The sequence below is a fragment of the Balaenoptera acutorostrata genome, chromosome 16 (genome assembly GCF_949987535.1).
Source record: "Balaenoptera acutorostrata chromosome 16, mBalAcu1.1, whole genome shotgun sequence".
Lineage (NCBI taxonomy): Eukaryota > Metazoa > Chordata > Mammalia > Artiodactyla > Balaenopteridae > Balaenoptera > Balaenoptera acutorostrata.
The window spans coordinates 64,899,987-64,926,235 of NC_080079.1; the positions used below are offsets into that span (position 1 = coordinate 64,899,987).

Genomic DNA, 26,249 nt, shown 5'->3' on the forward strand with positions numbered 1-26,249 from the left:
CGTCAAGGCGCATGGAATCGTATTGAGATGGGAAACCTCATCCACGCCTCTTTCCAAAGAGCCCCTCATCAAGAAAGGCAAGGAAACATTTCTGGGTGGTGCCTACAACTAGCCCAGTGGCATCACCACCACGCCGCCCTCCCCCCACCCATCCTCAGGTATTTTGTGTTCGGCGGCTTTTACAGTTGGTCAGGCTGCTCTGGGTCTCAGCTGGAAGCCCACCCACTACACCTCGGCTAGAGTGGCCGCAGGGCCTCCCGTGGTCTGAGGTCGTCGCCTGTGCCCCAGCTCCCCAAAACCTAGACAGGGTCCCAAGTGGGGCCAGGGAAGACGCTCCGGTCGAAGGACTCTTCCCCCTCTTGTGCCTTTGTCTGAGCCCTGGCTTCCAGAAAAACAGCACATGAATCTTGCGGCCACCCCATCCCACCCCGTCCGCACAAACAAGCAGGTAGATTTATGGTGTCCTGCCCCCATCCCACCCCATCCCCAAGCCGGCCGCAGTCGGAGGACAAAGCGTCCCAGGGCTATTGGAATGCTAATGCCTGGGAGCCTGGCCTCGGGGCTGGCACAAAGGCAGGCGGGGCCGGAGGAGCACGAAACCCCACAGGCGCCCTCTGCCCCTCCTCTCACCCAAGGGCCACTCTGCCCGGCTGTGTGACCTTGGACGAGTCTCTGAGCCTCAGCTAATTCACATGAGAAGCTGGAGAGAGTCCCTAATACCCTTTCACTGGATTTCTGAGTGCTTAAGAGAAGGCCTTGCTTGTGATGGACGGAATTATAGATCCCGGCGACCACGGAAAAGAGACAGTGGGAAAGAGCCTTTAGACCCAGGGGAACAGTGTGTGTTCAGTGTGTGTGTGGGCAGGAGGGAGAGGAGATTCGGCTGAGAATGTGGTGCAGAACAAATGCTGAGTGTATTATAATTATATTTTACATATATGTAATTAAGATTCTCTGTCACGTTTCTTTTCCCTCTCCTCCCCTTTTAAATATCTGCAGACTGTGCTCAAGAAGGAGTGGGGGGCGGCAGGGACACTCACTCAACTTACTTGCCTGCTCCACCATCAAAGGGCCAAGAGCACAGACTGTGGGAGACTTGGGGCTGGACACTTCTTATCTCAGGTCCCCTCCTACAGCCGGTGAGGGGGGCAAGGCAGGATGGTGATACCCATGGAAATAGAGACCCAAAGTCTTGGAAGTAGGTGACTTGCCCAAGGCCCTCAATCACTCGGTGAGTTATTGGAGCAAGTTAAACGTATGACCCTGGCTCTAGGCTAGTAGTTTAGAGCTCTCTCCCTCTGTGCCAACTCAGTCTCTAGGTGTTTATGTTCTGACTTGAGCTGTGTCCTCTGGGTCTTGTAAGACCAAGAGACTCCCTTGCGCTTTGGCCGCTCTCCGGAACCCTAGCGAGATTCACAGGCTGCTGTGTGCCCCCTCTGCTTCTGCGATCCGAGGACCAAAGCGGTGGGAGAGAGCGTCGGCCTGGCTAACACGGTCGGGCACCGAGGTCCTGAAAAGCGGCGGCGTGCCCCTGACCATGGTGCTGAAATGACTGCGTCGGTTCAGAGGAGAGACGCTCCTGGGAACTTGGCGTCCTCAGTAAGGAAAACCACCTATCAACCGCCTCTGCCCACCTTTCCAGTCCTGAGTCCCTAGGGAGCCCCCTGTGGATATGTAGACCCAGAAGGCTGTCGGTTTCCTTGATATGGTGATGAAAGCACAGACTCTGTTGCTAATAACTGACTGTGTGACCCCAGAAAGGCCCTTTTCTCAGTTAGGACAAAAAAAATTCCCTTATAAATGATGGAGTTAGAATTGAGTTAGTTACCAGCTGAGGAATTTCTGACAGCATATGAGAGGTCTGAGGTGGAACAATATTGGAAGTTTAGGATGCAGCAGCCCTAACTGGAAAACTGGTTTGGAACTTTGCCCTCAATAATTTTTGAAGACAATCTAGGTTAAGCAAGAGGAAAGTGCCATTGTTTGCCTTTGATTGGGGGGTGGGAAGGGGGCATTCTCCATACATATTCTTTTCTAACTTTGCACCTTCCTTATATAATAGTTTGTATTTTGGTTATTTGCTGCCCTGGATACTTCAGGAAGAATGAATTAAATACTCAGGGTGAGTGAGTTCAGTCTAAGATCTGAAGTTTTCAGCTATGAAAACAGGAAAAATATACAACATTTTAACTTGACTGTGGATGATGATGGTTGCATGTTTCTAATTTGTATGTGTTTCCATCTTTGTGACAAGATGCTTTAATAAATCTCTTAAATATTAAAAGGGGGGTCTCATTCTTTGGGTTAAAATGAAGTTTTAGTTATTCCAAGAACAAAGACAAAAGGAAGTCCTCCAAACACATACATAAATAGCAGAGTGGTTAAGAACAGTTACTTCAGAATCACACAGACATTAGTTCAAAGCCTGGTACTGCCACTAACTAGTGGTTTTCAATTATACCCCTTTGCCTCCCTAAGGCCCCTTTTCCTCACCTGTAGGGTTGGGACAGTAAGTAGTAGCCACTTATTTGGGCTGATTAAATGTGCTTGCTTTTAGTGCACATTAAGCTGCCATAAGTGGTAATTATTATTATTATTATTATTATTATTATTAACATCTTCATTTGTCTCAAATTCTTCTCATTCTCCCAGGATTTTTTGGGGTGGAGGAGGTTGCTTTTGTATGAAATTGAATCTCCTGTGCAGTGCAAGCTGACACAAAGGCCAAGGGCCACCCACCCCTTCCCGGTGACCCTCCCCAGCTGTGATCTACCCTTCCCATGCTCCAGGATTATACATCCAGATGTCACTTGGGCACCCCGAATGAGACATGTCCAAAATGGAATTACTCTCCCCTAACTCCAAACTAATGCCACCTTTTGTTCCTGATCTCACTAACTAGCATCACCCAGTCATCCGTACTGGAAATCTAGGGTTCATCTTGATTCTTCTCTCTTACTACCCACAACCAATTAACCCTTAAGTCCTGCTGATTTGTCCTTCCCACTATTTCTTGAACCTGGCCTCTCCTTTACCTCCTTATGATGACTTCTCTAGTTCAGGCTCTCAACTTTCACATGGAGAGACTGCCCAACTGATTTCTCTACCTCTAATCTCAATACTTGTCCCTATACCCTCCATGCTGCAGCCACAGAAACATGCAAATATAACATTGTCACTCTCCTGTTTAAAATCTTCAAGTGGTTCCAGTCATCCCTGGGATAAAGCTCACGTTCCAATAGAGAAGGATGTTGTAAGGTGAGCTTTGATGTGATATGGATCTGGGTTCAATTCCCATCTGGTTCACTAATTATCAGTATGACTCATGAACAAGTTCCTTAGCCTTTCTCTCAATCTCTTCATCTGTAAAGCAGGGATAATAATATTACCTTATGGAGTTTAGATTAAATTAAACCCAGGCTGCTAAAACAGACTCACCAATAATTCATTCTGAGGTGAGCATTCCATGTGAGTGGATAGCTCTGCTCTGGGACCTACATTCCTTCCATCTTCTTCCTCCCCCAGCTCCTAGGTCCCTGCCATCCACATGGTTGAGGCTCATTGCCGTGGGTCCCAGCCAGTGGGAAGGGGAAATAAGTCATGGAGGAGCCTCACCCACAGTCTTAAAGCTTAGACTCCGAAGTAGCATGTTTCACCTCTACTCACACTCCACTGGGAGTACATGATCATATCCCCTCAGCCTAACTGGAAGAGGGGCTACGTGCCTAGGAAGAAGTGAAGAATGGGTTCTGGCAGGTAATGAGCAGTCTCCACCACAGGACGGTTGTCAGGATTACATTGGATTATATGTGCTAATATTTGTTTTTATCATCGCGCATCACTCATGCTTATGACCAGAGTCCTGCTGCAACAGCCTTTCTTTCATAATGCCTTGCTTGCCTTGGCATTTACCCTCAGAAATACTGACCTGCTTGAAGTCTTACCCTTAAACACAGTCAGTACCACTTCCATGCTTTTTTCCCACACTGCTCTCCCTGCCCAAACCCTCATTCCCCCCTCCCCAAATCTCCAACGTGGATATCACCTCTTCTCAGAATCTTTCTCTGAACTATTCCTCCCTCCTTGCTCCTGCTTCCATAATATCCTGGGCATAAGAATATCCTTGCACTTTCCAGGTAGTGTTTGTGATTATCTGTTTGCTATTTGTGCCCTCCACTGGCAAAGGGAAGTGTCCTTCCTGTCTCCAGTGAGTACCCATTCTCAACCATATGCCACATGTTTTTAGAATGAATTAGAGTGAGTGAATTGACTGACTGAATGAAAGGTATTTCAATTATATGTTTAGAAATTTCTTTCCTTCCCCCAACGGGCTGCTATATAAAGGTCAATGAATATTTGTTGAATAAGGGAATGAATAAATTAATAAGCTATACAGAGACCCATTACCCTTCCTTCATCATGCCCTCCTCAGCACCAAAATAACCTGTCTTTGGCTGCCAGTGGGTTTATTTTAGAAGATGCCCCAACTGATTTGGCGAGACTGTGTTATCACAAGAGTATCTGTTTCTGAGATCACCAGTAACAATTCCGATAGTCAGGTGTGGGTGATCCCTCCTAAGATAGTACAGTAGAGCATGAAGCTTTGCATCTATCTCAACTCCAGCACTTCCTAATTCTATCACTTGAGCAAGTTACTTAGCCTCTCCAAGCCTCCATACATAAAAATTTCTCCAAATATCAAAATGAAGAAAACCACACCTACCTCATAGGGTTTTATGAGGATTCAGATGAGATGACAGATATGTCCATACACTTCATGTGCCTGCCTGCAATTTGAAGCAGACCTCATTATAATTCCCACCCCATCTCCATCTTAACCCTACAGAAGACTAGCTAAGAAGGCAGAGACCAGGACTGACTTTCCCACATTAACCAGGGAGAGTTTATATGACTTGCCCAAGCCTGTTAATTATGGAGACAAACTGATGCTCCTGCTATTCTAACATCATCACCAGCTATAGTATCTCTGTCCTACTAGTTATTTATTGCTGCATAACAAATTACAAAAAAACTCTATTACTTAAAACAAGAAACATTTATTTTGTGGGTCTTCTGTAGGTGAGGAATCCAGGCATAGCTTAGGTAGGCATCCCTGACTCAAAGTGTCCCATGAGGCTGCAGTCAGGGTGTCAGCTAAGAATGTAGTCTTACCTGTTGGATTCGCTGGGGACAGATCCACTTCCAAGCTCACTCATGTGGCTGTTAGCAGGACTCAATTCCTCGAGAGCCGTTGGACTGAGGGTCTCACTTCCTCAGTGGCTTTAGACCAGAGGCTTTCCTCAGTTCCTTGCCACATGGCCCTCTCCATAGGGCAGCTCACAACATGGAAACTGGCTTCCTTCAACGCAAACAAACAAGAGGTAGAGGGACACCCAAGACGGAAGCCACAGTCTTTTTGTAATCTCATCTCACAAGTGACATCTCATCCCTCTGCCACATTCTACTCACTAGAAATGACTAAATCCAGCTCACAGCCCAGGTGAGCGGATTACACAAGGGCACGAATACCAGGAGGCATGGAGCATTGGGGTCCATCTTAAGAGGCTGCCCATCACAGCGGCAGTAGCAGAATATTTGCTGCCTGGCTTCTACACCCTAGAGACAGACAGACAAACACACATGTGCACGCACATGTGTGCACTCACACACATACACCTCCCTAGGACCAAATATATCAAAGTTCAAAAGAAGAAAGCCTAGGTGATTTGACTCCTGGGGCTAAAGCAGATGTCTCTCTGTCCCCCAGTGCTGGGTCTGTTTCCAAGAAGGGCCCAGGAGGGGCACCATTAGGTGAGCACTGGAGCCACCCCAGCTGATCTCTGACATCCGTTTACTGCTTTCACAGGCCTCCCCACCCCCACTCCCGGAGGCAGAGATTTAGGACGTCTGGAGCCTGGACACCGTACCCACTGAAGGGAAATTTACTGCCTCCAGAGAACCAGAGCCTGACTTGGGGTCTTGAATGCATCTTTTTCCCCTTTGCCTCTGCTTTATTAGGTTAATCATTGCTTGAATCGGTTGCCATGGTTTGGGCAATCCCATGGTGACTCTATAATGAAGCTTGAAAGACTTGGACCCCATTTATCATCCCCAGTGTTTGGGAGGCCCAGAGCCTCATTTGCCTCCCCCAGGGTCTGAGCGCCACCATTCTGCCTGGGGCCCCTATGCTCCTTTTGAACGAGGAATGAACATGTGGCGACTTGGAAGAGAAGAGAAGACCCACACAGGTGGAGTGAGCAGGGCATTGCACATTCCCCACCACACACACACACACATACACACACACACATACACACACACTTATATTTTCCACTCTAGGAGTCCGGACACAGACCAAACACACAGGCAGCTCTGCCACAATTTTTCTTTCTGGAAAGTGAGAGGCAGAGAATGATGTTCAGTTAGAAGGGATCCAGGGCTGTCCTTAGAAACAGGGGAGCTTGTGTCTCAGCAGATCCAGATTCCACACCCCTTAATCCATGGGCACAAATTAAGCAGTGCTGCAGTCCTGCAATGAGGTGGAGACAGAAGGGGCAAGGCCCAGTGGGAAAATGGAGGCATACAGAGGTTCAGCAACATGTTCAAGGTCACCTAGTGATGGTATAGCCAAGGTAGAACCCAGAACCAGTAAAATTTATTTTGAAAAAAATCACAAATAGAGGTGCAGAATGAATTCTCATGTATCCATCACCCAAATTCCACAATTATCAACTCAGAGGCAATTGTTTTTCACCCACATACCTACCCACTTCCCCCAGCACTATCTCTGGATTATTTTGAAGCAAATCCAAGACATCATACAATTTCAACCACAAATCCTTCCCCAGTTTCAGGGGTTTTTTGGGTTTGTTTGTTTGTTTGATTTTTGCTCAACATAAATTGCATAATAGAGGGTAGCAGCTGAGAGCTGCTCTGAAGACAGACACTCTGGGTTCAAATCCCAGATCTGCCCCTTCCCAGCGGTGTGACCTTCAGCCAGTAACCTAATGTCTCTGAGCCTCAGTTTCCTCAACTATAAAAGGATACAATGATACCTCAGAGGGTAACTGTCAGAATTAAATGAAATTTTACAACACAAGTGCTCAGCATCTGTGCCAGGGGCAGAGTAAATGGAGGCTTTAATTGTTTCCATTTTTGCTACCACTGTACCATCAGCAATGGCTGTAGTCCAGCAGGAAGTCAGCTCTTGGCCTCCAACATCCAGGTCTCTTGGTGCTGTCCCCTGGCATAGAGGCAAGTGGCTTGTCACTACTACTCCGTGCCTGGCACTGCACTGTGAGAACACAGACCTCAGCAGTGAGCTTGGCGTCAGGTGCTGACGGCCCCCAGCCTCTGCCACTCACAACCCTGCTCAGCTCTGCACTATGGACCCCCAGATCAGCAAGACCAGGCCCCCCTTCTCTTCTCCTTGCATCTTTAGGCCTTCTGACCTCTTTCCTGCTGGTCCCACTTGTGAGCAGGTGTCAATATACCTGCCTTAAGGTTGCATGTATATGTGTGTGCATGCATGTGCCCATGCTTCTGTGTGTGCATGTACATGTGTGTCTGAGTGTGTGCTGTCCCTCTGTGTGAACTAGCATATTCTCATGCCTCCGTGTGCTCAGCCTTTGAGAGAGACCCCAGATGGAGACTAAAACCTGCCCTCCTGCAGTTCACATTTGACTGACAGAGACCAGAGTCAAACTGGTCAAACAAAGGCATGACGGCACAAGCATGGTACTGAGACCTCCTGGAGGAGGTAGGGAGAAACTAAGGTCTGCCAGACACATAAGATTGGGAACAGAAGAGAGGGGCAGGCAGGGGGCTCCACGGAAGCCGAGGGTGGGGGAAGGGAGCCAGCCGACCGAGGTTTGCTGTATAGACGAGGCCCGGGTCCTAAGAGCTGACCTCTCCAAAAAAGGTTATTCCAGGAAATCACCCACACCCCCAGGGTCAAAGCTCCAAAGAGTTCTCTTGGGCTGAAAGGGCCCCCCAAATTTCCCTTTTTCTGGATGGCAACTAATTTTTATTGAGTGTTTACTATGTCTAAGCACAGTTCTAGTGCTTTCTGTTAATCTATGAGATCAGAATTATTATTCCCATTTTACAAACGATGAACTTGAGGCTGAGAGCAATTAACATGTTACACGTTACCCAGTGAGAGGTGGAGTTGGATTGAACTCAGGCTCCTTTGCCCTGGAGCCAGTAGACCTAACCACGCTACACTGTACCACTGCCATGCTCTACTTTTCCTCTTTTTAAGTTCTGGTTTTGGACATTTTCAAACATGCATAAACTAGAATAGAATCCTGTGTCCTCATGGACCATCACTCCGCTTCTGCAACCATTAAGTCATGGTCAACCTTGTTTCATCTATTCACCCCGCCCCCGTGTGCCCCAATCCTGCACACACACTTCTATATTTATTTGTGTGGAATTTTTAAAAACACATCCCAGATATTGATCATCCCACTTGTAAAGACTTCAGTGTCCATTTCTAAATGATAGAACATTAAAAAAAAAAAAGCCATTTTTTATACTTAATAAAATTAACAATTCTATAACATGATCTAATAGCTAGTCATATTCAAATGCTTCCAATCATCTATTTAAAAATGTGCAAAGAACCTCCATCTTATAATCTCCTCTCTCCCAGCTGAGCAGGTGAGCCAGGCGGCCAGCTGGAGGCCAGGACCAAGGCCAAGACCAAGACCAGGCCAGCCTTGACTCCCTGGCTTAGTGGGACTGGCCTTGGGCAAGTCAGTTTCCTCCCTGCCCCACCAGTCTCACCCCAAAGTTTGGTGACCAATCATTCTGGTTTGCCCAGGACTTTCCTAGTTTTAGTACTACAAGTCCTGTCCCCAGCAAACCCCGATGGTTGGTTACCCTACAAGGAGCCAGAAACCTGTGTCCACCCCAGCCCTCCCTCCCCCTCCTAGCTCCAGTGTGGTGTCACCCACTGAGAGCAGGGGGAGCCTGCCACTGAATTTCAAGGGCCCTCGAAATAATAAATAATTTACTGAAACCTTTGAGGGGCCCAGGCGTGCCTGGCTCCAGGAAGAAGAAGGCCCAAGGCCCCCCCCCAGCCGCCAGCAGAGAATCAGGATCTTTTCACACCCAGGGGGCCAAATTCAGCAGTCTCCTCCCTCCGTCTTTTTCCCCTCTCCAGATCTAATGACAATCCAAAGAGTTCCTGATAGGGTTTTAAAAGATGCTCTTCATTCACTATCCACCAAGCATGAAAATCTAGCTCGTTTGTCTCCATTCTTTGCCCTAAAGGCCCGGCCGGCCTCGGGCCTGCAGCCTCAAACTTGTCACTCACTTTTCACTTCCTTTTGTTGGATTTGCCTTTATTTCATTCTTCTGTCTCCTCTGTGCACCCTCCTCTCCCCCTCCTCACTCCATCCCTGTCCTTCCCCTCCGCCCTCCCCCCAGCACTCCCCAGTTCCTCCATCCACACAAAAAAAGCAACAGATCAGTCTGGGAATTTCTTTACAGTCCCCATGTCCCCTGCCCCCATCCCAGCCTCTCCTCATTGCTTTTAAAGAGTGGGAGCAAAAAGCTAGCAGCAACTGAAAAAGGACTCGGGATCCAGGAACAGAACTGCCTCTTGCTCTGGCTGGAAATGGACTCATGGACCCCTGAGTCCTGAACTTTGGCTTCACAGCTGTGGAAACTGAAGCCCTGAAAGGGGAAGAGACTGGCCCAAGGTCACATGCAGAGTTAGTGGCAGGTCCGGGTCCAGAGCTGAGTGTCCCAGTTTCGCAGCCTAGACTCGCTACGCAGAATTGAGGCTACCCCTCCATGCCCACGGCACCGAGTTTATTCTCCTTTTATGACTCAGCTGTCTGTCTAAGAGAGGGTCATAGCTCGAAGGCAGGGGCCATGTCCAGTTCATCGCAGTGTCCCCTGAATGCTTAGCATGTGGTAGGCATTCAGTGGTAATGTTTTTTTTTTCAATTTTAAATTTATTTATTTATTTATTTATGGCTGTGTTGGGTCTTCATTTCTGTGTGAGGGCTTTCTCCAGTTGCAGCAAACGGGGGCCACTCTTCATCGCGGTGCGCGGGCCTCTCACTGTCGCGGCCTCTCTTGTTGCGGAGCACAGGCTCCAGACGCGCAGGCTCGGTAATTGTGGCTCACCGGCCCAGTTGCTCCGCGGCATGTGGGATCTTCCCAGACCAGGGCTCGAACCCGTGTCCCCTGCATTGGCAGGCAGATTCTCAACCACTGCGCCACCAGGGAAGCCCAGTGGTAATGTTTTTAATGAAACTGAACTGAATGAATGCAGGGGCCAGGCTGCCCCCTACTCTCTGGATCTCTTATCAGCCACCTTCTGGGCTGTGGTTTTGTTGCCAGGCCCAGGGTGTTCCCTTCCCTGGGCCCAGGGAGCAGGGAAGATACATAAGAAAGAGGTGTATGTTTAGCAGTCAGACCCCTTCCAGCCATTTCCCCGTCTAGGAACAGTCAACACTGGGGGAAAGGAGAGAGGTGTTCCCACCCTTCTCCAGGGGCAGGACAAATAGGTCGGAATCCTCAAAGCCTCAAGCAGGGAGGCAGGGGGCAACGGGCATCTCACCGGGGCAACATGAAACAGGAGGGAGTAAGAGAGAAGGAGGAGGGGAAAGAGAAGCAGGCAGGTTTACAGGGGCTCTGGCTCCACCGGGCCTCAGTGCATGCCAGGCCCTGTGTGAGCTGTGTGAAAAGAGAGCCACACGGGCCTCAGCAGGAGGGGCCAGTCAGACTCACAAGCACAGCCCCAGCAGAGCAGAGCGAGGCTTCTGCTCTGTGACCTGGCCACACCTCCTCCTTGAGGTTCCACTCCTACAAACGGCACCACCACGAGCCACCCACCTCCCAAGCTAGAAACCTGGGTGCCAGCCTCACCCTGGCTCTGTGGATTCTGCCTCTGCAATGTCTGTGGAGCCGCCCTGGCTCTCCTTCAACTCTTGGCTACACTACGGCAGAGGTCCCTGCCGGGAGACTTCTTGTCCCCTCTCCCTCCACACGCCCAAACGCCACAGCCTAATCTTCCCACTGCAGCTCCTGTCGCTCCTCCGCACACAGCTTTCCACGGAGGCGAGAGAGCCGCTTACCTCGCTGCTGTAGTGGACAAGAGCGCAGCTTAGGAGTTGGGCTGTCTGCACTTGGATGACAGATCTGCCACCTACAGCTTGGTGACCTTAGGCAAGCTCTTTAAGCCTCGATGCCAGTTGTGAAATAGGAATAATGATAGTGCCTCTCTCATAGGATCTACAGTATAATACAATATCCAACAAATATACACTATATACAATATAATAACATACAAAAGTAGGAGACTGCACGAGACCATCAGTGAAGGTTAGCCGTGGCTACTGTCATGATTATTGTCCTTCTGTATTTAAAAATTTTTTATCCTGTCCATATATTACTTTAATTATTTTAAAAATTGACCCATCCTTTCTTGCTAACAGTATTATCAAATGCCTGAAAATGGTCAAACTTCCTGGCCCAGTAATTCCTCCTAGAAAAATCATCAGAAATTGCATAAGGGGGCTTCCCTGGTGGCGCAGTGGTTGAGAATCTGCCTGCTAATGCAGGGGACACGAGTTCGAGCCCTGGTCTGGGAAGATCCCACATGCCGCGGAGCAGCTGGGCCCGTGAGCCACAATTACTGAGCCTGCGTGTCTGGAGCCTGTGCTCCGCAACAAGAGAGGCCGCGATAGTGAGAGGCCCGCGCACAGCGATGAAGAGTGGCTCCCACTTGCCACAACTAGAGAAAGCCCTCGCACAGAAACGAAGACCCAACATAGCCATAAATTAAAAATAAATAAATAAATAAATAAATAATTAAAAAAAAAAAAAAAGAAATTGCATAAGGGACTTCCCTGGTGGCACAGTGGTTAAGAATCCGCCTGCTAATGCAGGGGACACTGGTTCGAGCCCTGGTCCGGGAAGATCCCACATGCCATGGAGCAACTAAGCCCACGCGCCACAAGTACTGAGCCTGCGCTCTAGAACCCACGAGCCACAACTACTGAGCCCGCATGACACAACTACTAAAGCCCATGCACCTAGAGCCCGTGCTCCGCAACAAGAGAAGCCACCGCAGTGAGAAGCCCTCACACCACAACAAAGAGTAACCCCCGCTTGCCGCAACTAGAGAAAGCCCACGTGCAGCAATGATGTCCCAACGCAGCCAAAATAATTAATCAATTAATTAATTATTTTAAAAAAGAAATTGCATGAAAATGTGTCAACAAAGGTATTCATAACACCATCTTTTATAATGGTAAAAAAATTGATGCAAAGGAAATGTTCTATCATGGAGAACAAATTATATTATTATATATTAGACAGATTATATTTTAAATTACACATTACATTTAAACATTAGATTATTAGATATGTGTCTAAAAAATCAGAAGCAAAAGAAATGTTCAACCATAGAAGACAGATTAGATTATCATATATTCTAATACATATTAGATTATTATATATATTCAGTGGGGTTACTATGCCCCATTGAAAATTATGTTGTAAAATAATGCTTCTTAAAAGGGGAAATGTTTACAATATATTGCTAAGTGAGAAAAACTGGAGTTTAAGCAAGACGGCAGGCAAGGCAACTTGCAAACTACTCTACTACAAAATATCTAGAAACCTGTGGCCTGGGGGGCCAGTTATCCAAGCTGAGTGGGATTGTGTGCAAAAGAAGAAGAAGTGGAATCTAAGTTAGGAACTTTTCCTTTTGAGTGCATGAGCTTTGAGTCTTGGACTTGGTGCCATCAGGATGATGCCAGAGGAGATGGGAAGGAGGGAGGCCTCATCTAGTGGGGTGGGGGCAAAGACCCCATGGTACCAGCTGGGGGCTCTCAGAAGTACAGACATCAGGCCGAACACAAACTTGCTGCTGTGGGCAGTGTCCAGCCTAAGGGCTCCTCAGAGGAGAGAGTTTCTAGAAGACTGAGGTGGCCCAACCCCGGTTGGGGGAGGAGTCCCATGAGGCCACCTGGAGGAGGTGGAGCTTTGAAGGAGGGAAGAACCTCAGGACAAAGAGGCAATGGCAGACAGTGAAATGAGCATGGGATGTGAGCCCACACACCTGGTTCAAACATCAGCTCTGTCACTCTTAACAACTGGTAGATATCCTTCCATATATATATTACACAGGAAAAATGATACTCTACTTTTGTCATACTATGCTTACTTCACTTAATACATTACAAATATCTTCCAATCTCAGTGAAATACAGATCTACCTTGTTATTTGAATTGCTATGTTAATTGTTTCCATTTTCTCATCTATAAAAAAGCTAGTATCTGACTTGCTATGTTCTCGTGCTTAGGGGAGGTTTAAATGAGAAAACTTGTGGTACTGCAGAAGTGTACTTGTGGAGGGGTCTGTGTGGGGGTCATGGACATCTGCAGGTTGGATTTCATTAGCCATCCTGTCTAGGGGACTAACCCTCCAAAGAACAGCGTGGGCCAGGGGAGGTGGGGCAGTGGTGGCAGGACAGAGTGGCCTTCCTGCAGCTCCCCATCCATCAGTGCTGACAAACCTGGCCCCCTGTGAGGGCTCCAGGCTCAGCTGCTGAGCAACGGCAGGTATAGAACGGGAGCCCCTCCCTGAGCCCTTGGCACCCTCCGCTTAGGTCAACAGACAGAGTGGGCTCTGTCGGCCAGGTTGGGACAGGGAAGATTAATGGAGCAGGTGCAGGCTGGGGAGGGACAATCACCTGGCTACAAGGTGCCTCCTGGAGATTGAATGCCCCACCCAGGGCAAGAACCAAACCTGATGTCATTCGGCCTGGCTCGTACTTGACCGGGGGTGAGATGGAGCCAGCTCCGCTGCCCCTGCTACCCACCCCGTCCCCAATCCCACCTGGTCTCACCTGGCCTCATTCGGTCTCTAATGGGGGGGAGCCTGCAGAGACTCCTAGAGCCCAACCTGTGACACCCAGCTTTAAAATAAATGTTTTTCCTGCTTCTTCAATCTCCCAAGTAACCCACTGCAGAAAAGTGTAGATTAGCAAAATATTATAAATCACCCATTAATCTCACCACCTAGAGATAACTCTGTTAACATTTGGTAGATATTATATCTATCTTTATCTATCCACACACAGACAGCTCACACACACAAACACACACATACATATATGAAGAGAGAGAGACCACTCTCGTATACCTTTCTCACCATCTTTTTTTTACACTTAATACATTATGATGCCAATGAAGTAGAGATCTGTCTCATCATTTTAATTGCTACATATATTCTAAGTATTCAGGTATAGTATCATAATATATTTAACCCCAAATCCCCTATTGGATATTTAAGTTCTGTCCAATTTTTGCCCTTTATAAATAACAGTTAGACGAACATTTTTACACATATATCTTTCAATTATTTCTTTAGGAAAACGTCCTAGAAGTGGAACTTTTAGGTCAGGGTATATGTACTTTTTAAGGCTTTTGATATATACTGCTACAGGGTTATACCTGTGTTTATTGGAGCCTGTGGACTGTCCAACCGGCACCGGGGTGAGAGGCAGAGGTGGGAGGAGGGTGGCCTGTGGACAGAGGTTGGAAATAAGGCCAATCTAGCATGGATCCCACCCCCCCAGGGGGCTTGTCATCCAGGCCTCCACCCAGGAAGAGAAGTTGTTGAGCAGGCAGGTAAGGAAGCCCGTGGGTTTGGGAGGTGAGTACTGGAAGCACCATAGAAGTCAGAGTAGAGAAGGAGAAAATCTACAGGGGAGATGACGTCAGAGGGGGTGACACTTCTGCCAGCCTTGAAAAGTGAGAAGGGTGTAGCTGCTCAGCAGCAGTATTCCAGGTGGGGCAAAGGGCTGGGGAAGAAGCGCCCCACCTTTCTAGGGGAGGTGGGAGATAGAGGCAGCCAGAGCCTGCCCTCAGCTGTGGCAACCGTCCCCCACCATGTTAGTTGAGTCTTTGGGAGGGCAGAGCCTTGCCCCATGGCCAGACCTAAACTGACAACAAAGGCTGCCTCCCACACTTAGCTTTGTGACCTTGAGCAACCCACAGAACCACTCTGCCTCTCAGTGTTCCCATCTGCAAACGGGATGATAGTTATATCACTCTCACACAATGGCCATGGGGACTGAGGGAGAGACAGGGGGTGGGCCTTTGTAAATTGTGACTAGTCTAAGAGATTTTTTTTTTTTTAATAGAAGCTGCTTTCTAGTTTTCTGTCCTAAAAGCTAAAGTATATCATATTTCCATGCTGTCATTTCTAGGCTATTTTGTCTGCCTATAGGACACAGAGCCCCAGTAGCTTAGCAGAGAACTCCCAGGAGCAGTTCCATGGCGCTCAAAGAAGGGAGAGAAAATGAATAATTATTGAGAGCCTACCAAGTGCTGTCACTCCACGTCCACACTCCTTCTGCCATTCATTGCATCTTTACAGCATCCCTGAGAAGTAGGAGTTATTATTTGCCCCAGTTGACAGGTGAAGAAACTGAGGCTCAGAGCATTCAGTAATTGACCTCGGAGGGCACAGCTGGTGGGCAGCAAGGATTCAACTCCAGGTCTGTCTGACTTTCCCATAGCTCTTGAGCCTTCCCTGGGCCAGGCTGTCACCAGAGCTGGGATTACTTCTCAGCATCACTTAGGACAGGAGCCCTTTGGATTACAACAAGGGTCTGCAGGGCTGGGGAGTGTGGGATCCGGGGCTGTGGAGATGGAAGGCAGGGACTCCCACAGGCTCCTGCCCCAACACCACCACTAGCCTCCTCGGCATGGGGCAGCCAGCTGGTGACCCGACCTTGTGCCTCTGACAATGATTTAACCACAGTGGTGGGGGGTTGGGAGAGATCTATAAAGCTGTCAGTGGGGGAGGGGCTTTAACTCCAGCCTCTTGGCTCAGCCACTAGTTGGGAGTGGGAGGAAGAGGACCTAGGGAGAGGCCAGGGACCTCTGATTGCGCTTGTGTTTCCTGCATTGGGGTCCACTGTGCAACACCAGGACCCACGGAGCCCGTGAAGTTCTGTGCCTTCCCCACCCTAAGTCCAGATTCCCTGTAACCTCAGGCAGCTCTGAAATACTGTCACTCCTCTCTCCTGTCCCATCTGGGCAGAGTCAAACTGGCCACAGAATATAGCAGAAATCACCCTGGCTTAAGAATCCAGAGATCAGGGTTCATATCGCAGCTTTCCCACTGTCCCAGCAGAGGCCCCAGAACAAGTGCTTCAGGGCAAGCAGGCAGCATCATGATGGTAGTGGCCAAGTGGGGACTGTGGTCACCTGGAGAGGCCACGTACCCCTAAAGGAGCCAGCTGCTGCTTAAGTCCAGCTTATTATTTCTATGCAACAACGAAGACAGACTTTTTCAAGAGAAGCTAGAAATTCAGATTTGTATGTGAAATCTCCCCAATGTTAGCAACTACCTAAGGAGAAAAAAAAAAAAAAAATGAAACACATGGTAGGCCAAACGAAATAAGTCTAAATGTAGCCTTAGGCTGGAGTCTATCGTCTGGACACAGACACCATAAAGACCAGAGGGGGACTTCCCTGGTGGTCCAGTCGTTAAGACTCCGTGCTCCCAGTGCAGGGGGCCTGGGTTTGATCCCTGATCAGGGAATTAGATCCCACATGCCGCAACTAAAAGATCCCATGTGCCACAATGAAGATCCCGTGTGCTGCAACTAAGACCCAGGGCAGCCAAATTAATTAATTAACTAATTAATTAATTTTTAAAAAGACCAGAGGAGCCATTATTAGATACTGTCTAGCATAACCCTTTTTGTTTCAGATGGGGAAACTCAGGCCAGATTGGGGAGAGAGGCATAACTTGGTTAAGGTTGCACGGTGAGTTAGTGGCCCCCTGGGCAAGGAATCCAGGTCTTCTGCCCCCAGTCTGTGCTTCTGCCGTAACTTGCCTGGTTGGGGGGACCTGGGGAGACACTGGAGACTCTGAGCAGGGAGTGAGGAGGGGAAAACTGAGGCCTTTCCTCTCTGCCAGCCACACCTGAGGCCCCTCCAGTCCTCTGTGAGCCCAGGGGTCCAGCACCAGGTGTTCCTCATCACCTTTTCCACCACTGCTCCCTGCCTGCTCCAGGTCAACCGCACAAGGCAGGTGCGGAAGGGATGGCGCACCTTTGCTCTCTCAGGGAGTTGACTGATAAATACTGATTTCTAAACCAATTAAGAAATTAGACAAAGAAGCAAGGCAGAGAGAGACCAAGTAGCACATTTACTACACCTGAAGCAAATGCTGAAGAACATGGCTCATGGCTGTGGGTAGGTGGGCATCCTCACGGAAACCTAGAACTAGTCAGACGTACCGACAAAGTCACAGGCAACTGGGCACCATCACCAGCCTCCCCAACCCACTAGGGCACAGCAGAAACATGTGTTCCCTGCAGGTAGCTTGTACCTAGAGAAAAGGGCTGGGCCACCCAAGCCTAGCTCACCAATCAAGTAAGCCACTCACTATTTCCTGGAGCAGAATGACGGAGAGACAGCAGAGACGCCAAGTACGTTATGCTAATGGGGCTCCCTACACACAGAAGGAAACATTAAGATTCCACTGTAGCTCTGCTTTTGGCTTAGTGTCTCTACTTGTCATTCTCTCTGTGCTTGCTCTATGGTTTACAATATGCTTACTCCACATCACATATCGCAGTCTGCCCTCATGTATAACGTAAGAACCTTCCAACAGTACGCTTCCATTCTCCCCTTCCATCCTCTGTGCCATTGTTGTCATACATTTTCTTTTTTCTTTGTCTTTTTTTTAGATGGGAGCCAGGAGGCTTCCCAGTGCCTGAACCTGGTCCCCTGGGTCCATTTACCGCACTGACACTTGTTGCATAGCCCAGAAGACATTCCCAAGACAGCAATTTCAACATATATTATAAACCTCCAAATATTGCATTATTACTTTTGCTTTATACAGTCAATTATCTTTTAAAAAAATACTTTCTGTTTACCCAACTGTTTATCATTTCTTGCTCTCTTCATTCCTTTGTGTAGATCCAAGTTTCTACCTGGTATCGTTTTCCTTCTCCTGGAGAATTTCCTATAACATTTCTTACATAGGTCTGCTGGCAACAAATTCTATCACCTTTCATGTGCATGAAAAAAATCTTCATTTCAACTTCATTTAAAAAAAATTTTTTTAATACATCTTTATTGGAGTATAATTGCTTCACAATACTGTGTTAGTTTCTGTTGCACAACAAAGTGAATCAGCCATATGCATACACATGTCCCCGTATCTCCTCCCTCTTAAACCTCCCGCCCCTCCTCCCTATCCCACCCCTCCAGGTCATCGCAAAGCACCAAGCCGATCTCCCTGTGCTATGCTGCTGGTTCCCACCAGCCAACTATTTTACATTTGGTAGTGTATATATGTCAAAGCTACTCTCACTTCACCCCAAATACTGTATGCTAACGCGTATATGTGGAATCTAAAAAAAAAAAAATGGTACTGATGAACCTAGTTGCAGGGCAGGAATAAAGAGGTAGTCATCTTCATTTTTGAAAGATATTTTCCCTGGAAAGAGAATTCTAGATTAACAGGTTTGTTTTTTTTTTTCCTTTCAGCACTTCAAAGATGTTGTTTAATTGTCTTCTGACCCGTTTCTGATGAGAAGTCTGTGTAGTTGTTATCTTTGTTCCTGGGTGCATAATGTCTTTTTTTATTTCTCTGACTGCTTTCAAGATTTTGTCTTTACTGCTGGTTTTCAGCAATTTGATTGCAATGTTCCTTGGTGTGTTCTTTGGTGTTTATCCTGCTGGGGTTTCATTGAGCTTCCTTGGTCTGTGGATTTATAGTTTTCATCAAATTTGAAAATATTTTGCCTATTATTTCTTCAAATGTTTTTTCTGTCTCTACTCTCTCCTTCTGGGACTACAGTTTCATGCATGTCAGACTACATGATGTTGCCCCATAGGTCACTGAGACTCTGTTGATTTTTTTCTCAATTTTTTTTCTCTCTTTACTTCATTTGGACAGTTTCTAAGGCTACGTCTTCAAGTTTACCAATCTTCTCTTCTACAATGTCTAAATAATTGTTCATCCTGCCCAGTGAATTTTCATTTCAAATATTTTTCATTTCTAGGAATTCATTTGGGTCTTTTTATCAACTATTTCTTTCCTCATTATGTTCACATTTTCCTCTAAATCACTGAGCAAAATAAGTACATTTGTAAGAGTTATTTTAGTATCTTTGAATACTAACTCCATCACCTCTGTCATTTCTCAATACATTTCCATTGATTTATTTTTCTCCTAGTTACAAGTAACATTTTTCTGCTTCTTCGCATTTCTGTTAACTTTTGATTGAATGCTGCACAATGTAAGTTTGTTTTTGAGTACTGGATTTTGTTGTAGTCCATTAAAGAGGGTTGGACTCTGCTCTGTCATGTCATTAAAAGAACAAGATGATCTTTTACAGGCTTGTTTTTAAGCTTTTAAAAGGTAGGACTAGAGTAGTTTTTCTTCTACAGGTAGTTTAGTCCCACTATGAAATATGACCCTTCTGGCATCTGTCATCAAATATATAGATGCCTCATATGTTCAACAATGTCTTTCTACTCTGCCTAGTAGGAAATCAAATGATTCCCCATCCTGTGTGAGCTCTGAGAATTTTTTATCTTACAGCTTCCCTGGAAGTTGTTTTTTGACCAGCCTTGTGGAATTTCACTCTCCACATGCACAAATTTGTATTCAGCCCAAGACTCAAGTTAATACTATGCACATTTCTGGGGCTTTCTCTGCAAAGATCCCTCTTCTCCATTAGTCTGCCCTGCAAATCCTGGCCGCATCAACTTCCTGAACTCTGTTCTCTGTCTCATCAACTCACAAGACCACCAAGCTTTGTTTAGTCTCCTCATCTTTATACCACAGATCAGAAATCACCTCCAGGCAAAAAGCCAGGGTGCCGACAGGGCTCACCTCATTTGTTTCCCTTCTCTCAAGGATGATAATCCTGTGCTGTCTGTTGTCTATTGTCTAAAAACTGTTGTATCTTATGTTTTGTCCAGTGTTCTAGGTAAGTCTTCCTTCCCCTATTACTCCCTCATGGCTGGAAGAAATCTAGAAAGAAATATTAGGAGTGAGGAAATGTTTCTACCATTAACAGTTCCTGTACAAGGATGAGCAAGAATGAGGACCTGGACCATTTTAGGGTCATACCTGTGCTCAGGGATGCTCTATTTGATCATCTAGCTACAAGGCTGTGTGGTGCAATGGGGAGAATCACGGAACAGGGATATCGTTCTGCCCCCCCTCACTGTCTGTAGTAGAATTTAAAGTTTTTGTCTGCCCCACATCCTTTTCCTCCTTCTCCTGGTCACAGCACCCACCTTCTTTTGGAGAATTCCGTACAGTTCTGCTTGGGCTGCCTATCACATTACCTGCCCTCCAGGTGACAGGGATGGGTATGTGATCCACTCGCAGCCAGTCAGAGCTCTGTATCCCTCTGCCTTGGTTATTCATTCAGGGATGAGTACCTGATCCAAGTCGGGCCAATCACAACCCTTCCTGAAGATTTTTACATAGATGCTAAGAGAGAAAAGCTTTTTTCTAGGGGCATCGCTAATCTGGATAGAGGTAAGCCTACAGTTTTCTGCAGCTGCATCCCACTCCTCTCCCCGTTCCTGCAGTAAAAAAGATCAGGGCAGAAGGCCCGAGTAGAGGAGCAGAGGGAGTCCTGGCAATGTGAGTGACATCCCTGCAGTCCCAGAGGCCAGCTCCGCCTCTGCACTTCCTGTTTATATGAAGCAGTGAATTCCCTTTTCTACTGGTTTGAGTTGGTTTTCTGTCACTTTCAGCAACAACAAGAACGAAATCTGCCTATCTATGTCCTACTTCTACGTCTTGATCCAGGCGTCTTTAAAGTGCACTGTGTACACTCCAAGGGGGCACAAGATGATTCATCAGTGTGTGGGAAGGAAACGTAAGATCTCCTATTTATGAGCGGGCATTTTCCAGATGGAAAAGCCATATATCTACATGGCAGAATAGTATGTGCAATGGCATGAAGACTAGACTCCAGCCTCCGTGAAGGCAGGGCCAGGATCTGCCTCATCCTTTTCTCCCCCAACGCTGAGCCCAGGGCCTGACTCATAGCTGACATCAGATAAATGTTTGTTGGCTTTTCCACGCTACTTATAAAGGGGTCCATATAGCATCATTCTGGGTTCCCGTCATAACTTAAAGAACAACTTTCACAATGTCTGGAGCCCCAGGTGGCATGAACCTTGACATCCAAATGAAACAGTACATCTACAAAAGGAAAAGTGATGGCATCTACATCATAAATCTGGAGAGGACCTGAGAGAAGCTTGTACTGGTGGCTCATGTCATTGTCGCCATGGAAAACCTGGCTGATGTCAGTGCCATATCCCCCAGGAATATTGGCCAGCAGCCTGTACTGAAGTTTGCTGCTGCCACTGGGGCCACTCCTTTTGCTGGCTGCTTCACTCCTGGAACCTTCACTATTCAGATCCAGGCAGCCTTCCAGGAGCTGGGACTTCCAGTGGTTACTGATCCTAGGCTGACCACCAGAATTTCGGAGTGAATGGACTGCTCCAGCTCCTAAACTTACTGCTACTCATTCCGAAGTCGCAGGCTGGTCTGAAGGCACAGGGCCCCTCCGTGCCTGTTCAGTTCCCGACAGAAGACAGAGCCCTCAGCCTGCGGCTCAAAATGGGTCTGCAGCTCCCACTGCTCAGGCCACTGAACAGGTAGGAACAACCACTGAGTGGCCTTAAGCTGTTCTTCCCCATCCTCTTAAGCAAAAAATAAAACTAAAATTGATGGAAAAATAAACAGTTTCTAAAATAAATAAACAAATATTTGTTGGATAAACAAATGAATAAAGATGAAAAGACAGGAGTGTATAGATAAGTGCTTATAGTGCGATGTAGGGTACACAGGCAAGTGAATCCAGAAGAGCAAGTAATATGCGTTTTCGTGAGGGGAGGGCACAGGAATCCTTAAGCAGGGAGGTTTCTATGCTAAAGGGGTTCTCTTTGCAGGAGAAAGACTGAGCAGTGCCGCTTGTTAGGAGTCTTCTTCAATAGTCGGTATGAGATGCCGGTAGAGAGTGAGGGAGGTGCTGACACAAGAGGGATTTAAGAGGCAGAACTACCTTGGTCACTGGGTAGGATGACAGTGGGGCCTGGGGCAGGTTTCGGTCACAAAGGCGGATGAGCGGTGTCAGGACAGAGGTGGATCAATGAGGACCTAGGAGTTTCCACTTTGGGGGCCTGGGACAGAAGATTTCATGGTGAGAAGAAAGTTTGGAGGAAACACGAGTTCAGTTGATGGTCTCTTGTGTTTTTAAGTTGAGATTTCCAGGTGGATGTGTCTTATAAGCTGTGGGATTTGTCAGTGATGCAAATAAATTTGGGAGTCATCAGGGAAGAGAGAGGATTAAAACAATGAGACTGGTTATAGATGAGAAGGTTAAGGAATGAACCCCAGGTACATTCAGTGGATGGTACCAGCCCTGCCAAATTACAGTACTCCAGTAGGCTAGAGACTATGTATTTTTAAAATACACACACACACACACACACACACACACACACACACACACACACAACACTGGCAGCAGATGCCCAGGATGGACTCATAGGAAGATGGACATTGAATGCTCAGAGAAGTACGAAGAGGCCAGGGAGAGAGTGTAGTCCTGAAAGCAAGAAAGCCTGAGTATAAAAAGGAAGGGCTTTCAAAAGGGTCAAATGCCATAGGAGGTGAAAAATAGGGACTAGAGATGGGTAGATGGCAAGGATATACAGGGTGAACTCTGCTACTGACTACCTGATGTTCTTAAGCCAGCCACCCAGCCTCAACACCTCCTAGAGTATTGAAATGCCTGGCACCATGCCAAGTAAATGCTTAGGGAAAGCTTTATTAGTTTTGATTACTCTCTTTTCACCTTCTCTAAGCTTCTTTGCCTGCTTCAGCCTGTGCAGACCACCCCCCTGTTGGACCTCCCCTGCTCTGCCTCCCTCCCCAAGCATCTGACTGACTGGAGAGCCCCCTGAAGACTTGGGGTGCCCCTGGGTCTCTGGATCAGACTTGCATTCCCTAATCTCCTCTCCTGCAGCATTCTGAGAGCAGGGATGGCCCGGGAGAGCAGGAGGGAGCATCAAGTCCCCAAAGTGGGGACTGTTCAGTGGTGAGTGGGTGGGGCTTAATCTGAGCCAGTCCCCTAGCATGCACTGCCACTTTCCCAATTTGCTTTTATTTCCCCAGGGTTTGGGGTAGCAGTGAGAGTGAGGGGTGGGAGCCAGTGTTGTCCCACCCTTGGGCACAAACTCCCCTGGGACCAAAGCTCCCCCCCCCCAAAGCCTCCATTTGACAGAAGAAACAGGCAATGTCCCCAATTTGGAGAGGTCACTGGCAAGGGTGTCTCTAAAATCCCAAATCCCCCGCAAAGCTCCCAGGTCCCTGTGCCTCAGAAGGCTTCCTTTCAGGTGTTCTGGGCTGGAGAATTCAATTTGCCAGTGTAGAGAGAGAGGGAACAGGGAATGAGCCACAAAGGGTAGCGCTGTGTGGCCTCGAGGCAGGCCAGCTTTTCAAGGCTGATTTGCTCTGGCTGAGCTGGAGGAAGCGAATGCTAATTTCATCCCAAATGGGGTCTGCAGCTCTTCCTCCCAAGTCCAAAGGGGAAAACAGGAGACTAGACTTTCTGGCCGTCCTGGGACCACCATCATCTTCCACCTCCCTTAGGCCCCTCACACTTTCTGGGACCCCAGTGACCACCCCACAAAGCACAGAAAGCAGGTCTGTCCAATAATACAGTAGATCCCCACTTTGCCCCTATTCCCCACTAAGCAGTTGGGCAACCAAGGTTCAGGGCAGTCAGGCTGATGCCGCTATACCCACCACTCCAGGGCCAGGGCTGGGAGGGCCTGGAGGAGAGGTGGTTTTTTTAATCCTCTTAATCCTCCTGGATTAGGCCCAGGAGAAATCAGTGTTTGTTGCAAATACTTGCTAACACCTGCCCGCCCTTACCACTCCCACCCCACCCACCCCCAGATTATCTCAGCTTCCAGCTCCAAAGCCCTCGGCCACCCCAATACCTAGCTGCGGTTTAACAACATTGGGTTATTGAATCATATTTCGCTTTAGAGTTAGCTTCTACTTTTTCTATTTGCATTTAGGATAGAAACTTTTCTTTTTAAATCTAAACTTTAAAATAATACACTCTAAATAAATTTAAAGAAAAAGGATTAATAGTTTAACTGGATGTGGCAAAGTGTGCAGTGAATTCCTGATGATTCAAGTCTGGCAAAACCCAGTCTGATAGGCAGAGAATGCGGTTCAGAGAGGCTGGGGCTTGCCTGAGGGGTGCTCTCTCCTGCACCACCCACATGGCTTGAAAGAAGGAGGTCTGGCTGCCCAGAGGCTCCAGAGACCTGGAGCTTCCCTGGCAGACCCTCTGGCAGAATGGAATGAATTAAAACCCCCAGTACCAGCTCTCCTGCCTCCAGGCCTATCCCCCATACCCCCTAGGGCTTTGTTTCTCCTGGCTTGGGTGGGAGCCTACACACACACACACACACACACACACACACACACACACACACACACTCTCCCTTCCCTTCCCTTCCCTCTCCCCCTCTTCCCCTCCCTTTCTCTCTAAGCTACGAGGCCCCTTTGGAGCCCCTTTGTAAGGTAATTGGATTTCTCCCCTTGTTAGTTTGCAATGAAAATGTCATCTATTCTGGGCCACCGCCAGGGAGGGGCGAGCTCCATTCAGCAAGCCAGCCCAGAGCTGTGAAGCTATTCAGGCCTCCCAGCCTCCAGCCGGGCAGCTGCGGTTCCCTGACAATGCACCCCTTCGCCTCTGCCCCACCAGCGTGCCCAGCTCAGAAGCGGCCTCAACAGGGCCAGGGCTGGGGGACCGGATACTGAGGCTCCAAGATCACCACCACCCGCCCCCAGCAAGTAGGCACTGCAGGAATTTGATGTCAAGAGTATTCCCCTCACCTTGGCGGGGAGGTTCTGTAAGTTCTAAGGCTTTAGGGCCCTTACAAAGCAAACTGAGAGAGACTGCCAAGGGCAGATACTGGGACAGAAGGATGGATACCTTGACCTTCCCTAGGAGATCACTGTATGTGGTGGAGCCCACCAAACCGTAAGCCATGGTGGAGTCTTCGAGCCACCCGACCTCAGCTGGAACCATGGGCAAGCATAAACTGCTCATCCTCACGGCTCCTAGTTAGAAAGATGAGACGGGGGGGAATGGATCACAATGTATTCGGATATCCAGCAGAATACTCCCCTGGGACCATGCGAGCAAAGTGAAAAGTGGGGGGAAATGAGATGGAAAGGCAGTCATGTGAATCTGTAACCTTGAAAGGCTTTCCCCAAAGGGAGAGAGATAAATCCCCCCATCCTTACCCTCACTATTCAGATGTGGACACTGAACTCCAGACCGCGTTGAGTACTTGCTCAAAATTACACAGCTGACAAGTGGCCAAGAGGGGATTCTTGTGTGTCTGGATTGTTATGCCTACTGCTTCCAAGAGCAAACGCAACTCTGAATGGCATTAACATTCACACGAGGGCCAGGAGAGCGCCACAGCTGGTGCTCTGGTCACAGCCCAGCTGAACAGCAAGGATGCAAATCCCGTGTCTGCAGAATGGAGGGCTCTAGGGCACTTCCTCTCCATCTGGGGACACTGAGGGGCCACACTGGGCAGCTGGAGTCCAGTCCCCCAGGGCCTCAAGGAATAGCACAGAAGTTACCAGGAGACAGGTGAGGACTCGGATCAAGGAAGTACCTTCTGAGAAAAGATGGAACGGGTTGTTTTAGTGGGGAGCAGGGCTTGTGAACGGAGGCTGGACTACTACAAGCTGGGATTCAAAACCACTTTAGTCCAAAGTGCCATTTGGAACTCTGGAGCCAGCTAATCCCCCCTCCTGGTCCTCTCATCACCAGACACAACTGCAAGCTTCTCCATCCACTTGGCCTCCCCATGATCTCCCTGCACGATTTACCCTCCTCCCTCCAAAGCCGTCCTGGATAGCCTCTCCACCCTGAACTGCCCCCAGTGAGGAGTCTGCTGGGTGGAAGGGGGCACTGGCTCCTCTGGGCCCTCAGGAGATTTCCAACCATCATTGCCCTTCCCCCTTTGTAAGAAACCTTATCTCCCTTTGAGGCACACGGTCAGCGTCATGGCCATCATGGAATGTTCTGATGACCCCATAATTTCAAGGACATCGGCATCTGGATCACACTTCCTCCCCCAACTCAAGGTCTGCCATTATTCTGGGG

At 48.1% G+C, this 26,249-nt stretch overlaps 1 protein-coding gene across 4 annotated transcripts in view; it reads right to left on the reverse strand.

Moving 5' to 3' along the window:
* Positions 1–26,249, reverse strand: part of FAM241B (family with sequence similarity 241 member B) — a 245,704-nt gene that overhangs the window by 203,461 nt on the left and 15,994 nt on the right. For all 4 annotated transcript variants that reach the window (XR_009005691.1, XR_009005692.1, XR_009005693.1 and 1 more), the window contains exons 2-3: positions 5,173–5,359; positions 4,724–4,787 (exon numbers count right to left, since the gene is read on the reverse strand). The gene's annotated coding sequence lies outside the window, so the exon portion shown is untranslated. The remainder of the gene's footprint in view (positions 1–4,723; positions 4,788–5,172; positions 5,360–26,249) is intronic.